Source organism: Euprymna scolopes, chromosome 17, assembly GCF_053919585.1.
Source record: "Euprymna scolopes isolate OS-2025 chromosome 17, ASM5391958v1, whole genome shotgun sequence".
NCBI lineage: Eukaryota > Metazoa > Mollusca > Cephalopoda > Sepiida > Sepiolidae > Euprymna > Euprymna scolopes.
The window spans coordinates 50,516,676-50,534,435 of NC_136498.1; the positions used below are offsets into that span (position 1 = coordinate 50,516,676).

The 17,760-nt window shown below is 33.5% G+C and overlaps 1 non-coding gene across 1 annotated transcript; it reads left to right on the forward strand.

Moving 5' to 3' along the window:
• Nucleotides 1–2,618: 2,618 nt before the first annotated feature.
• Nucleotides 2,619–2,690, forward strand: Trnaw-cca (transfer RNA tryptophan (anticodon CCA)). The gene has a single exon. It is a non-coding gene; the product is annotated as a tRNA-Trp (tRNA).
• Nucleotides 2,691–17,760: the final 15,070 nt, after the last annotated feature.

The window sequence follows — 17,760 nt, forward strand, 5'->3', positions numbered from 1 at the left end:
GGGAGAAATGCATAACTTTGGGTGGTTCCTATCTAGAGAAAGACTAATAAGTGTGCCAAGTTTCGTTGCTCTACTGCTATGGGAAGTGGGTCAGGGGCATTACTTATTGCACGCCCCTCGTAGTTATTAAAGGAAAGGAGCTTAATCTCGGCAGCATTGAATGTGACCATCCATTTTTGTCCCCATTCCACTACAAACCAGAAGTCTTCCTCTAGGGTTTCAGCCATTTCCTTGCATACGTGTTCATTCGTTTCCCTTCTCGTGTCTGTTATAGAGCGTGGTGCCGTCAGAAAAAGTACCTATCTCAATTTTATCAGGGAGGTCATTTATGAATATCAGGATTAATAAAAGGCTAAGGATCGACCCCTGGGGTACACCCGTATTTATACCATATTGTTTTGACGTATGACCATCGAGGACAACCTGGATTCTTCTCTTACTTGAGAAGGATTTAATTATGTTAAGTATTCGTCCAGTAATATCATATGGTCTGATTTTCATGAGAAGACCATCGTGCCAAACCATGTCAAAGGCATTTACCAAAATGACCGGATTCGGCATTAAATACACCCACAAAATGGTTGATATGCCGCAAAACAAAACAAACCAACCAAATACTGTGAATAAATAGTTGAAGATATAAAACATTTAAAGTATAAAATATTTTAATAAAATGGCCGGATTTTTCATAAAAAAAGAGTTGATATGCCGTAAAGCAAAACAACTAAAATATCCATAGTTACCGATTAGCATTCTTATCTACAAATGTCTAGTTTTCTCACAAATAAATGCTTTAATGGTTTATGCATATTTTGTAACAATAGAAACATGCAAGTCTCAAAGCGGATTAGATATTTTGCATGTCGACCGATCGTTTAATAATTTTAACACTAACTCTAATTTATTCCTAACATAACCCTAATCGAGTTGTTGCTGACTTTTTTTATATGGCGGCACACTATTGAGTTTTTGGGAGTTTTTTTTTTTTGTTTTTGTTTTTTTGTTTGTTTTTTATTGTTTTATTTTGTTTTGGCTTTTTTGGTTTTTTTGATTTTCGCGGTACACTTATCACAAAAATAAATATTCTCTACTCATTAAAGTTTTTGCAATAAAATTTAAAAAAAAAAAAAAAGAAACAAGATTATATAAGGAGAATTTTTATTTGCATAAAAGACTTTTTTGTCTTACTTGAAAGAAACGAAGGTAGTTTTCCAGAAAAGCTTACAAAACCAACAAGGAGTGAAAAAATACAGCGTTTTTGTTTTGTTTTTTTAGTTTTAACTGAAGGTAGTGTAAAACCTGGCGAGTTAGAACGAAAAAAAAAAAAGCGATGGTCTAATTCGATTTATAGTCGAGTTTCGATAATGAATGGAACGGTGTTCAACAAGCGGGCGGTTCTAGGAAAAAAGCTGTGTTTGTGAAATCTTCGTTTAGATTTAAGAACAGATAGAGAGTGGAGAAAATTGTTGATAGTGGTTGTAACTAGTCGAGTGTTTTCTGAAAGTTTGGCAAGAGAAAGGGAGATTAATGGAGTCTCAGACGAGCACTTGCCATGAAAATAACGATAGAACAGAGCCACGCTTGCAACGAGTTTTCTGTGGGAAAGAAGCTGCAGGAAAGAAAAAAGTGCATCATTTACTAGGTTTCGAAGCCGGTTTGGAACTTTATCAAGGCAGGATATGTCGCGCCGAGCAACTCCTGCTCAGATATGGCAACAGTACTCCATCTTAGGACGTACTTGGCTCACATACAGATATGGGATTGCATCAACAGTGAAATACCTACTGGAGCGTAGAACCATTTTTCCAGCAATCTTGGCAACAGATTTGATGTATGTGTTCTATTTCAGTGTGTTGAACGTTAATATCACAATAAAGCAATAAAGATTCCATTAAGGAAAAGTAGACATAGAAGTGACGATGTCTCTATTTACCCATTCGCAATATATTGTCTCTACATTAAAAACAACATTGCATCTAACCCTGCCACGTATATATATATATATATATATGTGTGTGTGTGTGTGTGTGTGTGTGTGTGTGTGTGTGTGTGTGTGTGTGACAGGTTTAGACGCAATGTCTTTTTTTTTAATGTAGAGACAATCCAGCTCCCTAAAGTGGGACACTCTAGACTGCGGCAAAAATAAAAGTTGCCTCAGTATAGAAGGATCACTCCCTCACTGATCGATGGAGGAAAAGATGAAGTGTGGTATCAGAACAGATACTACACCTTGCTCCTAACTGAAATGACAAGTGGTCGACATTAGGGATAAAAATGGGAATGTGTAAATTTTACTGATTTACCGTCATTATGTGTACATGAGTACAAATGAAAAACATTGTCATTTTTAAAACTTATGTGGTTACATCGCCTATGCCTTACCTCCTCCACCAGAGCAATTATACCATACATATGACCCGATATGTAATCATCAACTATTCGACGAAAGAAACAACTTTATATGACTAATCATATAAGCGGCAAGAGGAAAGCGCTCAAGTAATACAAGATAAAGCAGGACAGTAGAGAATAACGCAACTTAAATAATCAATACGCGGCCAAACCAATCCTAATATAAGCGGCTATAAAAATAGCATAAGGACAGTCAATCTACCACAGGCCCTGTGGCGCAACGGTAGCGCGTCTGACTCCAGATCAGAAGGTTGCGTGTTCAAATCACGTCGGGGTCAATCTTAGTTTTTCATGTTCATATTAATATATGTTTTCCATAGTTGAATGCTAGAACAGTAAATGATTAATTAATGATTTTTTTATTTTATTTAATACTAGCAGGCCGCCTGGTGTTGTCCGGTCGTAAGATACGCTTAAATATATTTTTAATTCATGCGGATTATGTATTTATTATTATAGAGACAATTGTCCATCGATTATGAAATTGAAACTAATATATAGCAGTGAGATCAAGACTAATATATATATATATATATATATATATATATATATATATATATATATATATATATATATATATATATATATATATGGCATAATCGCGTTGACACATCGGTTCTCGTCAGATCACCGAAGTTGAGCAACGGCTAAACAACGTTGAGCCTGATTAGTACCAGATGGGTGACTAATCGGGAATACTAGGTACTGTATGTGCTCTCTGCTTGTCTTGATATTAGTTTCCAGTTGTCCTGTACATACACTTCACTTGTTACTGGTATTTAATAATGTCAACACAGGAGAGGTGTGGTTGGAGATTGTGCACCTCTTGTCACAAAAAAAAAATCACGCGCAGGTACCCCTTCGTGGGTATCCATAGTCTGTCAAAGGAGCCCTCATATATATATATATATATATATATATATATATATATATATATATATATATATATATATATATATTACTTGGGTGCCATCAGCTAGGCTAGAATCGAAACCAAAACATACAACTCTTCGCCCTTATTCCTTAGTCTCTGAGCCATACCCATACGCATGCATACACACACACACACACACACACACACATATATATATATATATATATATATATATATATATATATATATATAAATTCAAACATTATATAGACATAGAAAAATTCAAAAATTATATAGACATAGAAAATCAAAATACTCAAATTCAAAAGTTGCACGAGGCGGTTCATGTCAGTCGAGGTTAAATCCTAGACCATTTTGAAGCTAGTTGGTTTTGTTTCTGTTAAATTGGTGTATCATTTTGTGTAGTGCCAAAGAGGTCCAAATTTCCTGGCTTTACCTCTTTGCACTTTTAGAAGGGGCAGATGAACTATTGCGGTATACTTACGGGGCAGCTCATGTGTTTTTTCCTGTGCCAGAGCGCATTTTCTCTTGTCTCACCGTGCCATTTATTCAGTGTGTTTCTACCAGTAGTTTAATTTTCGATTTTGAGCGATTATCAAAGATAATCGTCTCATGTCAGTCATTTTTTTCTTGTTCTAACGTAGGACTCGACACTACTTGCGTTTCAAAATAAATACACGCTTTAAAATAAGTTAAAACACAAAATGAACTTATCCAGTTAGATAGAATAGTAACTTATCTTGCCTTTAATTAAATTTAGTTTTTATATATTTGTTTTTGGGGGTTTTCGTTTCCTTTTCTGTATAGCAAAATTCCTGCGCTGGTTATTCAATCATCAACTTCCGATCGTGTGTCACATTTTACTTTGCTTGGAATCGAGTAAATAATAGTTTTCGAGTATTCTTGCTTCAATCTCACATTTTTATTAATAGTGAAAATCTTGGTATAGTTTAACGTAAAATGTAAACACAAATAGCAACATGTTACTTTTACCGTACATCGTAAATAAATTAATTCTAACTATATGTCATAAATCAATTTATTATTATGGTATGTCATAAATCAATTATTATGGTATGTCATAAATCAATTTATTATTACGATATGTCATAAATCAATTCATTATTACGGTATGTCATAAATCAATTTATTATTATGGTATGTCATAAATCAATTTATGATTACGGTATGTCATAAATCAATTTATGATTATGGTATGTCATAAATCAATTTATGATTATGATATGTCATAAATCAATTTATGATTATGGTATGTCATAAATCAATTTATGATTATGTGATGTCATAAATCAATTTATGATTATGATATGCCATAAATCAATTTATGATTATGATATGTCATAAATCAATTCATTATTACGGTATGTCATAAAACAATTTATTATTACGGTATGTAATAAATAAACTTTTTATTCCGGTATGTCATAAATCAATTTATTATCACAGAATATACGACAATGATCAATTGATTTATAACATACGGTTATAATTCATTTGCCACATACCTTAATAAAAAATTGAGTTATTAATTGCTGTAATAATGAATTTCGTTATAACATGCCCTAATAATAAATTTTATTTTTTTACATAGGAGTCACCACTTATCAAGGCCCAGAGGCCACTCGAGGATAAGGGTTAAAGAGGGCATATTACCAGAATCATAGTAATCGTTAGTAGTGGAGTCTCGGTAAATTTGTTAACTTAAGTGGAACGGCTCATCAAGAACTTGTTTGCATTGTACTTGAAGACGGTCATATTGTAGTATGCTGGAAAGCAGGCAAACGGAATACTGTTCCACAGGCATGCCATTCTAAGAAAGAAATTTTGTTCATGGAATCTACGCCCGGCCAAAGCACAGATAAAGAGTAGGGGAATAAATTAATAGTGTTTTCAGCTAGACGAGTGTTTCTCGCGAAAGTCCGGCGAGGAGGGACCATAGATTGAAGCTCAAACGAGCACTTGCCATGAAAACAACAATTGATTCTGTAATAATAAATTGGTTTACTGAATACGATTACAATGAATTGATTTCGATTTATCGTAATAATAATGTATTTTATGACATACCGTAATAATAAATTGATTTTTGACATCCTGTAATAATATATTGATTTAAGACATATGGTTATAATTTGTATGAATTTATAATACTTTATTCGCGAATACCATAATAACAAAAAAATTATGACATATCGTAATAATAAATAGATATATAAATAATAAATACATGGGTGGTATTAATTTCTCTCCCACACTGAGAAATGTGACACAAGGGTCGGAAAGTGGAATTGAAAAGTCGTCGCCCCCATGGAGGAGCACTCAGCACTTTGACGGATCTGCAAAAGAAAAACGCTTGTGAATCCCGGCATTCCTTCAGACGATTAGCATTAAACTAATCTTTTCTCAAAAAGAGAGCAGGCAAAGCTTTTGAGGATGGACCTTCTAGAACTGCACAAGACCAGCCATACACCGCAGTCCTCAGGGGGGAGAAGGTCATTACAAGAATGACCTGGACTCTGTTGGCTTTGAGACAACTCGCGACAGCGCCATATAGACAGATATGTAGGTATACGTAAGACACAAAAGAGAGAGAGAGAGAGGGGGGAGAGGGGGAATACTAAATAAGAAAAATAAGAAAGAAATAGAAAAGTAAAAGGAAAAAATGCCTGTCCTTGAATTCTGTTCCGTGGGAGAGGGCAACGTGAACTGCGGACAAGACTTTGCCCTGAGAAATTATCGCGAATTCTGAAGAGTGATGGACAATTAGAAAGTGCATACAGGCCGCTTAAGGACATGCCATCAAAGACAGCACTAAAAAAATGACAGATCATCTTTCTGAGTACCCTCCGTTATCAAGCTACTTATTCATTTTTGTCTCTTAAATGCATATTTGTCTATGACGCACGATGTACAGGCACAAAAGATGACATTATTTATAACCATGCTGACTCTTTTTTTTTTTTTTCCTTTCTTATTTTTTAATTTTATTTTTTTTTATTCGTCATTATTTTTTTTTTACAGGCTTTTGGGTAACTTTATGAAAGTTCTCATGAAAACTGAATAATCAAAAGACTGTGAATGTTTTATACTCTGACTAGCAGGCCGCCCGGCACTGCCCGGCATTGTCCGGTCATAAAATACGCTTAATATGGTATTTTGATTAATACAGATTTCGTATTTATTATTATATTATATTATATTGAACTCAATATGTGGAAATGATTTCAAAAGTTTAAAAAAAAAAAATTACTCGTGCGCTACCACCGAAAATCGAAACCAAACCGATTAGCTTACGATTTACTTTTTCCTTTGACGTTAATGATTGAGCTATGAAGACATGTTTGCTGCAAGGCTAAAAATTAAAACATCAACTAATAGCTATTACGTTACGCATGCATATTCGTAATGCCGTCGTTCGACCTTCACCTGGCAAATTCCATTTTTATTTTTCATTTTCACACTTTTGCACCGATTTTCCCCAACTAAAACCCAAATATAAAGTTTCGCATGTGTTCGAATTCCCTTTATATTAAGTCAAGAAAAAACGAACAAAGGAGTTTGGTAGGCAAATTTTTTAAACAAATATGTATACTCAGACGTAAATATATATAGAAAGAGGTTTGTGTTAGTTATGAGCTTTTTACGCAAATATTACGCAAGTATAACTCATGTAGAATATCTGCATGAATATACACGTAATAGTTAACTAAAGATCACCATCCCATCAGAAACCCGAAAAAACTAACAGAGAATTAATTAAAATGAACGTTTAAAAGAATATGCAAATTAGCTAGATCTTTTGCAAATAAATGCAATTCTACGGTCCATATATAACAAAGTTGTATTTTGTTTTTGAATAAATAGAAAAAAGGGTTTTTAATATGAATATCAATACACAAAAAATATTATAGGAGTATAGAAGATCTGTGTTGTTGTGTATCATTCGTGACCATTTGCTTGGCGTCCGTTTATTCGATATGTTTCTATTAAGACTTCTTGCTAGAAGGATATCGGGTACTTACAGGAGGAAAGTGTTTCCGTGGAACAACCTGGATTCGAACTTGGCATATCCAGGTTGTCAGTCCGTGCCGTTAACCTTTGAGCCACCGTCACCTCCCTGATTGTGCAGCTGGGTAGAGATGAGTGAAATGTCAATAGATAATTGATGAATGGTTATAGTCAAGATTCTCTTCCCTTTTTGAGTTCCGGTTTCTGCTTCGCAGCTGGGGCGAGGGAAACAAGCCAGATATGGTCTTTTCTGTTTAATAACTATCTTTTTCTCAACGTAAAAGCCCTCCCTCCAGTTACACCCATGTTAAGAATGGCTTTCTTGTCCGCTTGACCATGTGGGCCAGTCAAGAAGAGTAAACGATTTTGACTATGACCTGATAAATAAATAATTTTTCACGGAAACTATGCAAAATAAATAAATGGGTTTGTATTACTGTACACATAGATTCGAAAAAGTTGTCAAAAAACAAATATAGAACAAATAAATGTTATCAAAGGCAAGATAAGTTACTTTTCTACCTAACTGGATATATTTTTTGTGTTTTTATTCAGTGTAACATGTTTATTCAGCTCGAAAAACATGCAATGTTTACCGATGTATTGGAAAATTCAAAATGGCAGCCGACTGTCTCTCGGAGAGGGTACGTTTGGGAAAAGGTATTATAAATAATAAACTAGACAAAATACTGTTAGAAATTCGCTCAATATATGCTACCGTGACATAAGTTGACATGTATTCGGTTGTTTTCTAACAGTATTTTGTCTAGTTTATTATTTATAATACCTTTTCCCAAACGTACCCTCTCCGAGAGACAGTCGGCTGCCATTTTGAATTTTCCAATACATCGGTAAACATTGCATGTTTTTCGAGCTGAATAAACATGTTACACTGAATAAAAACACAAAAAATATATCCAGTTAGGTAGAAAAGTAACTTATCTTGCCTTTGATAACATTTATTTGTTCTATATTTGTTTTTTGACAACTTTTTCGAATCTATGTGTACAGTAATACAAACCCAAATAAATTCTTTAACGTGTTCTTTTTCGTTTTTATTAAAAGTCCCAATTTTTAACCTATTGATATCTTCACAGCTAAGTTCATTAACTTAGCGTTGGAGATAAGTGTTACGTTTTTTATGTTTAAACCTTCAAAATTTTCTCAAGTTTTTCTCCATTTCTTTTCTTCGTTAAATTAAAAATACAAAATGGTGCGTACTACCAACGTTATTAATTGAATTTTTATTTCTACTAGTAGAAACACCCAACATTGTTCGGGATTAAATAAGGATTACTCGATGCCTCCGCTCAGTCTCAAGAGACAATGGACACCCTTGTAAGGGCAGCTGCGCTTCTAATTGCGAAGCAAGGGTTGTGCAATCTTCATCCACACCTCTCTGGGATCAGCACTGCTGGAGTCCAGTGGTAAGGCCGAGCAAGACTGACTAGAAACAATAAGCAGAGAGCACATGCAGCACGTGAAATACCCAAATGGTCACCCATTTTAGCACTGACCAGGCTCAACGTTGCTCAACTTCGGTGATCTGACGGGAACCGGTGTGTCAACGCGAATGATGCCGTATTTATGAGGATGACGACTATGTAATTTTTAACTATGCTCATAAAACCATATTAGATTTATTGATTTTATTACCCCTTCCCCCACATCCCCTTTAATATATTCAGAAAAAAATAACTAAAATGTTGGGAATTAAATTCTTATACATACAGTTTAAATCCCATTAAAATCGGAAATACGTTTGTGACGTTTAACACTATATTGTTTTTTCTTTGTTTTTACTGTTCTCTTCTTCAATTCCCTCTCAGTATATTCAGAAAAGGAATGAAATGTTAGAAAACTGAATTATTCTTATACGTATAGTTTAAATTTTATTACAATCGGATATACGTCTTCGAAATTTTAAAGTGGCTGTCTTCATGGGTCACTTAGATGTGAGAGCACACATATATTTTACACATAAAGGTTAACGTTTCAATTCGACACTATATCCATTGTCTTCAGCGATAATCTTATATATATGATATACATTTAATAATAATAATAAAAAAATATAATAATAATAATAATAATAATAATAATAATGATAATAATAATAATAATAATAATAATTGAACGTTCGACTCCTATACGAGGTGTCTTCAATAAGTTTCCAGACTTTTTTCGTATGAACACTTTTATTGATAGGACACACCTGAAAGTCTAGTCCGCTTCAAAGTAATCTCCTCTGGCTGTAATGCACTTGTACCGTTTCAACAACTTCTGAAAGACCCCATGAAAGTCATCTTGTGTGAGCGTGTCAATGACCCTCGTCACAGCCTCTTTCATCTCCTCAATTTGTCCCATGGCGACAGACTCTAGAGGTTTTCTTTGAGCTTAGGAAATAACCAAAAGTTATAGGGAACAAGGACTGGACTATGGGAAGAGTGAGGAACTGTCTTGGTGTCTTGATGTCAAATAGTCTGTGACAAGGATAGAGTTGTGGACTGATACATTCACGAAAATCTTCCACATCTTCAGTTTCTCACGATTAATTGTATGCACAGTTCCCACACTGACATCAAACTGTGCTCTTATTGTCTCTATAGACTCACAACTGTCCTTATGCGTGAAATTCTTTATCTGGCCAATCCACTTTGGTGTTCTGACTTCCTTACTCCTTCCACACCTTTCATCATCCCTCACAGACTCCCTTGTCTTCCTTGAATCTCTTATGCCACTCAAAAACTGATATTCGATTCATGCAAGATGATCCAAAAGCAGTCTATATCATTCTGTACCTTTCTGTGACATTTCTTTCAAATTCAAAACAGAATTTTATTGTATATCGTTCTTCTAAAATGTCCTCACGTCAAGATTACCTTTTTGAAATTCGCCAGCTGTGACAATCAGGCTTTAGTAGAGTGTATTCCAATTCTTGCTGTAGTTGTTCATATGAGCCTGGAATCATAAAAATTGGTCAATCATCTCATAAGATGTATTGCAATAACATACTGAATTTTCAAATGTCTACGACAATATTAAATGCCTGTACAAAAAAAGAGTCTGGAAACTCATTTAAGGCACCTCGTATCTTCCTTGGATTAAGAAGGATACGAAGAGATTCGAGACCACTTGCATTTTCTTCCCAAGAAAATTTTACACATATAATTTAAATTTCATAAAAATATTATATATTTGAAATTTTAAAGATTATGCCTTTGTAGCTCCCTTAGAGATGTACTTAGAAATTCAGGAATACTTCCATTATCTTCCTCGATAAATTATACATAAGAATAGACTTTTAAATTCTATATAGATTCTCTAATTTTTCTTTCTACAGACAACACACAAACACCATACACACAAACATTGATATATATATATATATATATATATATATATATATATATATATATATATATATATATATATCCTAACATGGCCCACGTAATCTATATTATATTTCACTTCGTCTGTCTGTCTGTCTGTCTGTCTGTCTGTTTGTCTGTCTGTCTGTCCGTTCGACTTTGTCTCGGAAACTATCGACCCGACTTGGCTAAAATTTTATATGGACCTTCGTTACGATATGTTACAGTGAACTAAGCATTATGGTGTCCTTTCGATACACAGTTAGGGATCAATAAGGATTAGTAACCATAATACCACGATTACTCTAGTATTTTCCTGGTCCGATCTGGCTGGAATTTTGTATGGACCTTTGTTATGATAAGGTGCAGTGAACTAAATATTATGATTCTAGTTCGGTACATGGTTAACGATTATTAAGGATTAATAGGGGTTAGTATTTAATGCAAAAATGAGTATAAATTTAATCATATCAAACCACCAATATTGCATGAAGCAATTACTATAATTCTAAGTCAACGGGCTATACATTTTGCCGGTTTTTAACCGACTAAAAAGTCTCGTCTATATAATAAGCTAAGACAATTTCATGTTTATACGTACGTTACTCTTTTTTAATATAGGATCGATCGATCGATCGCGAAGAAGCAATAAAAAAGTGTTTTTTATTGCATCTGATGCTGTAGTTATGTCGAATGTGAAACTCGAATTAGAATACATTTTATTATGCTTCTGACTAGGAACAGAATGGAGTGTGTATTCTGTGCAAGTCTAAGTTAAGAAACGCTGAGTTTGGTAATACTGGCCAAACTCAACGTTGCTTAACTTCGGTGATCTAATGAGAAACAGCGTGCCATTATACCGTTATAGACTGTGTTTACAAAATACACGCGTTCAAAACAAGTTCATCAATCAACTATTCGTATATAAAATATAGGTGACAGTTCGGCATAATATCAAATATCAAGTGTTGATATGCCGTAACACCGAACAATTTACCAACCTCTATGTGTCTGTTTGTCAAGTGTGTCACTTGGCCTGATTTTCTCTCTCTCTCTCTCTCTCTCTCTCTCTCTCTCTCTCTCTCTCTCTCTCTCTCTCTCTCTCTCTCGTGCAACTATCGAGTCTAAGATGAACGTTATTCTACTGGTTGGCATATCACCCTGGCCGTTAAATGAGCTGGAGTGTCTCGTATTGTCATTTACCGTTTAAGTTTTCCACTTCCGTTGGGTCATTGTGTCAGTAGTACCACTTGAGGTGTTTTAACGGCTTTTTTCTCAGCATCGTCATCACCATTACTCCTTAATCTCTCAGAAACTTAACAGTCGCATTAGAATAAAGCTCTAGCAAGTGGGAAGAGCACCATATTTTGTTTCTTAAGTTGGTAGAAGAGTTCAATCTTTTATAATACTAACAAAACATATGCTCCCTCGCGTCGCATAAGTTTGCTAGTGTACACGACAAACGAGCATATAATACACTGCCCTCCCTGATGGAGGAGCTAATGCCTGTGCGGATGATATCATCACAATTGCACAGATACAGCAGTATCGACCCTAAAGGATGTTTGGTTGCTTTGTTTTGAGGCATATCAACCCTTTTCGGGTTATTTAATGCCGAACTCAGTAATTTGGGAAAACGGGTTTTATGCTTCAAGTATTTTTATATATTCAAATATTTATTCACAGTGTTTGGTTTGGTTGTTTTGTTTTACAACATATCAACCATTTTTGGTTTATTTAATGTCAAACCCAGTCATTTTGGAAAATTATTTAAGCTTTAAGTATCTTCGAATATTTATTCATTGTATTTGGTTTGGTTGTTATGTAGAGGAAATATTGTTTCCCTTTTGACTTTGCAGAACATGGTTGAGTTTTGCAAAGAGAAAAATAAAACAAAATAATTGATACATTTTAGGTCAGGCAACCAGTATTTTCAGAAAGCCGATTGCTAACATTCTGGGTAGTTTACTACGTTCGTTGAATTAAATTTCCCTTTTTCTTTTGTGCATGTTTATAAGGGCGCCGAACGGAAATAAAAGGTGACTTTAATCCGGTGTTCGAATCCTAGTGAGGTCATGACAACATTATATTGCAAAATTGAACTTTGGAAATTTTACACCTAATATTGGAATACTGTCATAAATACTGCTTAAAAGATTAATTTTCGCTTAAAAACTGTATTCAACAGTCTTAGGTTACTGATACATGTACAAGGATCGTTCCAAAAGTAGAACCTCCAATTTTTAAACAAAAAAAGTTGAAGAGCTACGGAGACGAGAGTAGGGTCATTAAAACGAGCGACCATCTGTGCTCCAGAATTTAGTTTTCTACATATCCACCACCATTCTCAATCCACTTTTGCCAGCGATGAACGATGGCTGCGCACGGATGTCTAGAACGCGCTTTGTCGTACGAGGTTCATTCCAAAAGCAAAGCCTCCTATTTCTTAACTCAAAACATTAAAGAGCTACGAAGACGGGAGTGGTACCATTAAAACGAGGGATCATTTGTTGCTTTTATTTTTCTACATAGTCACTATCATTCTCAATACCCTTTTCCTTCAAGTTTAATGACGCATCTCTGCTTCTAACACACGTCCATTACAAAGGTGGCTTTTTTAGAGTCTTATACCATCAATATCTGCAGCAGAGAGATGAAACTTTCAGGTTATGAATGGATAAGTTCAATCATCATAACAATGCAATTTGTAATCCCTTCTGATCCATTCGGGTGGAATAAAAATAGGACGCATTACTTTTGATGCGTCCCTCGTATGCGCTCTGATGATATTAGTAACTTATTCGTCTGAGTTCCTACATTGAAAACACACGCGCGCGCGCGCGCACGCACACACACACATACACACACACACACACACACATATATATATATATATATATATAGTAAGTTATGAAAATATACATGGCAATTAAGCTACACAGAATATTCCGCGTTTCATCCTCGTAAGAATTCGTCAGACTTATGCTAAAAGTTTTGGTTATCGCACATTTTTATATAAAAACACATGGTAATGAATTTGCTAGTTAGCCAATTAGCTTCTTAGTTGTAACTGCGCCGATCCTCATCAGAAAACAATAAAACAATAAACAATAAACTATATATATATGTGTGTGTGTGTGCGTGTGTGTGTATGTAAAAATATATTTTATTATAATATATATCAATCCTTATTTAAGAAGCTCAATGTAATTACAGAGCAATATAGAGAATAAATGACAAAAAGTTATATTCCAAAATTCGTGATGTTGATCATCTTATAATTTATTCCTTTAATCCAGTTTACTTATACAATTTTTTACAGTATCTGTTTCGTAGCGCAAAATCAATCACTTAATTATTATATCAATCAGTGAATCTATTATGCCCTTAACTCATCAGAAGAAATAGCAGCAATCAATCCGTCAAAAGGAAATGAAGTGTGATTTGACATGATTAAAATCCGAAAATTGGAAGAGAAGCTACAAATACCTTTATATTTTTCCATTACTCCATATTGAAGTTTTATCAAACAAAGTCATTAAACCCAATTATTCGTACTAAAAATATGCATTAATATATGAATCTTCTACCAAAATGTTCTATTTAATAATTAGTAAATTTATTAATTCTAATTGTTGTATGCATACTTATGAAAATAATATCAATAATTATAAACTATTATACGTGTTTGTATATACGAAACTAAACTAAGCTAAAAGCAAAAAATTATTGATCATTTCGGTTATCATTACTAATCAATTGATTTAAATTGAAAACCATACATAATTTAATTCTGTTGGCTATTATAATCAAGCTTATTAATATTTACAATTATAATTTTTAAAATCATACAATTCAAAAACTATACTTACGTTTTGTTAAGTTTAAAAATGAACTGAAAACTCCTTTTTATCGTAATTGTAAATAATTAAATTTACTTAATCAAAGTGAGGCAGAGTTACCTCCCTGGGAACAAATCTAACGAAATATTAATTTTACTTATATTTATTAATTTATTTATTTTATTTAACATTCATATTATAAACACTCACAACGCATAGACATCTATATTCAACTAAGTAATTTTAATATGGTTTTAATGTTTTTTACTTAATATTATTTTTAAAAAATTAAATCGATTTATATTATAAATTAATTCCCTAATCTTTCCAATATAAAATGTTAGTATTAAAAATTATTTCAATCTACAGTCATGAGTTATTAAGTTATACTTCATATCTGCTAATGTTGACTTGTAAAATAATTGGTGACTTACATTTACTTTGATTTTATTTATTTACTTATATATTTATTTATATTATTATCAATATCAGCACCTCCATTATTATTTATTTTATATTGAAAGTAATATTTTTAATTTTTATATTTCACCAGCACCTCCATTATTATTTATATTGAAAGTAATATTTTTAATTTTTATATTTCACCAGCACCTCCATTATTATTTATATTGAAAGTAATATTTTTAATTTTTATATTTCATATATATTTATTTATTTATTTATATTAAATGTATATTTAAGTGAAAACTAATTCTAATTTTAATTCAACTTAATAAGATTTATAAATATTGTTTAGACTTCAAATTATAGACCATATCCAACTCAGATTTTTATTATACTTTAAACCCCTATCCTATGTACTTTAATTAAATTTGTTTATTTTTATTTATTTATTTATTTATTTTATTAAATTTTACTAATAATTCCAAAATGAATTTATAGACGTTCAGTTCATGAATATATAATAAAAAATCTATAGTTTATCTTAATAGATGTTCAATAGATACTGTCAAGAATTGTATAAGTCAACTGAATTAAAGGAATAAATTATAAGATGGTCAACATCACGAATTTTGGAATATAACTTTTTGTCATTTATTCTCTCTCTCTCTCTCTCTCTCTCTCTCTATATATATATATATATATATATATATATATATATATATATATACCCGTTCACATACGCCTTTCACGATAAAGATAGAACCCAGAATTAGATATCGACAACGGACAACGCCAGACCCAAAGTGGGCTTCGATGTATTGCATCTCATCAGTGACGTACTCCGACATCGTCGCACTCATGAAGTGTGCAATACTGACGACCCAGATATTTACATATATATTTATATATATATATATATGTGTGTGTGTATATATATATATATATAATCTCCTCTTAATGTCTAATATATGTGTGTGTGTGTGTGTGTGTGTGTGTTTAAGATTGTTACCAGTTAATACAATGTATAGGCAAATAATCGGTGTCTCGATGTGTTCTGTCCTGAGACAATAAAAGTAAAAGGTGACTTTGGTGTTCGAATCCTGGTGGTGTCCTCACAACTTTACGTTGCAACTCATAACATTATATTGCAATCGTTTCATTCCTAAATGTATGTTCGTTGAACAAATGTCACTACGTATGTTGAATTATGTTTTAACTAATGCAATGTATAGACAAATAGACGGTGCCCCAATGGGCTTTATCCTGACGAATATTTTAATGGTTTTCTATTAAAAAAAACTACGATTATCTTTACACTCTTTAGATGACACATTTAATAACCAAAATCATATTTTCACTTTACTAAACAAAATGTATCCAGCATAAAAATACCATTATGAATGAGATTGTAATTCCATTTTGGTTTTACTTGGTGCATTAGTAACGAAAACTCCGTCGTGTTATCTTACGTTGATTTAATGTAAACCTAGATTTACACAGTTATATGTTCGTTTGGATTCGTTTTATGCTGGAAAGGGAAAGTTAAATTTAATTACGACTCCGACACGTAGATTTATTTATTGGCAAACTGTTATCCTCATCTTCATAATTGTTGTTGTTTCACCAAGTTTCGACCAACTCCTCCTCTGGCCTTCTTCAGATGATTGATGGGATAGCAATGCTGAGTCTTGTAACTGTATCCCCAGTAATTACTGCCTTCCATAGTTGCCATCGTTGTCTCATCACGTTTTGACCAACTAATCCTCTGGCCTACGTTGGGTAGGATTGAAGACAATGCTCACCTTAAAGGACTGTAATTATATCACCGGTAATTACTGCCTTCCATAGTTTTTTGTTGTTTCCCCACGTTTTGGCCAACTAATCTTCTGGCCTGCTTTGGGTAGGATTGAAACTGCTATCTTTAGGCAATGCTCATTTGGAACCTTAGATACTCACCGCCTTTATCCACTGTACTTGTATCCCCAATAATTACTGCCTTCCATAGTTATTGTCTCGCCACGTTTTGGCAAACTAATCCTCTGGCCTGCTTTGAATGGGTTCGTGGCGAAGTGGATAGAGACGGTGAGCCTCTACGGTTCCAGGTGAACATTGTCTGAAGATAGCACTTTCAATCCTACTCAAAGCAGGCCAGATGATTTGTTGGTTAAAACGTGGTGAGAAAACGGCAGCAACTATGGAAGGCAGTAATTACTGTGGATACAGTTATAAAATTCAGCATTTCTATCCCATCGCGGTTAATCACTTGAAAAAAAAATGAAACGTGATGAAACAACAATTATGAAAACGAGGATAACAGTCCGCAAATAAATAAATAAATTACTCATTGCAAAGGATTCCAATAAAATTATAATATGTAACCCTCATGATTTGTTCAAAATAAAAATTGGGCGAAGAAATAATGATGTTTTTGGCTAATAATGGCTAACTTGTAGATGTGATTGGGCCAGTCATCAACAGAAAATATGAATATTTCTGGAAACAGGAAAATAAAACTGTCCATCTGTGGAACTCGGTTCTGCTGGTATGTTTTCCAGCTAACTACAACATAGTCAAATGTGAAAAAGTTTTTGATATCTCTCCCCTTTAAATAATTAAATTCTATCCAACTTCCGACAACAACGATCACTAAGCTGTTGATTGCGGGGTAATGCTGTTCCTGTGTAATACTAGGAGATCCACTCTCTCAGGCTTTGCCTTCTCTCCTTGATAGGGGGTTAGTTTATTGTTAATCGCCTGTGGCGCCCTTACCGGGGAATGCTGAGGGGATGCCCAGGCACTTTTTGCA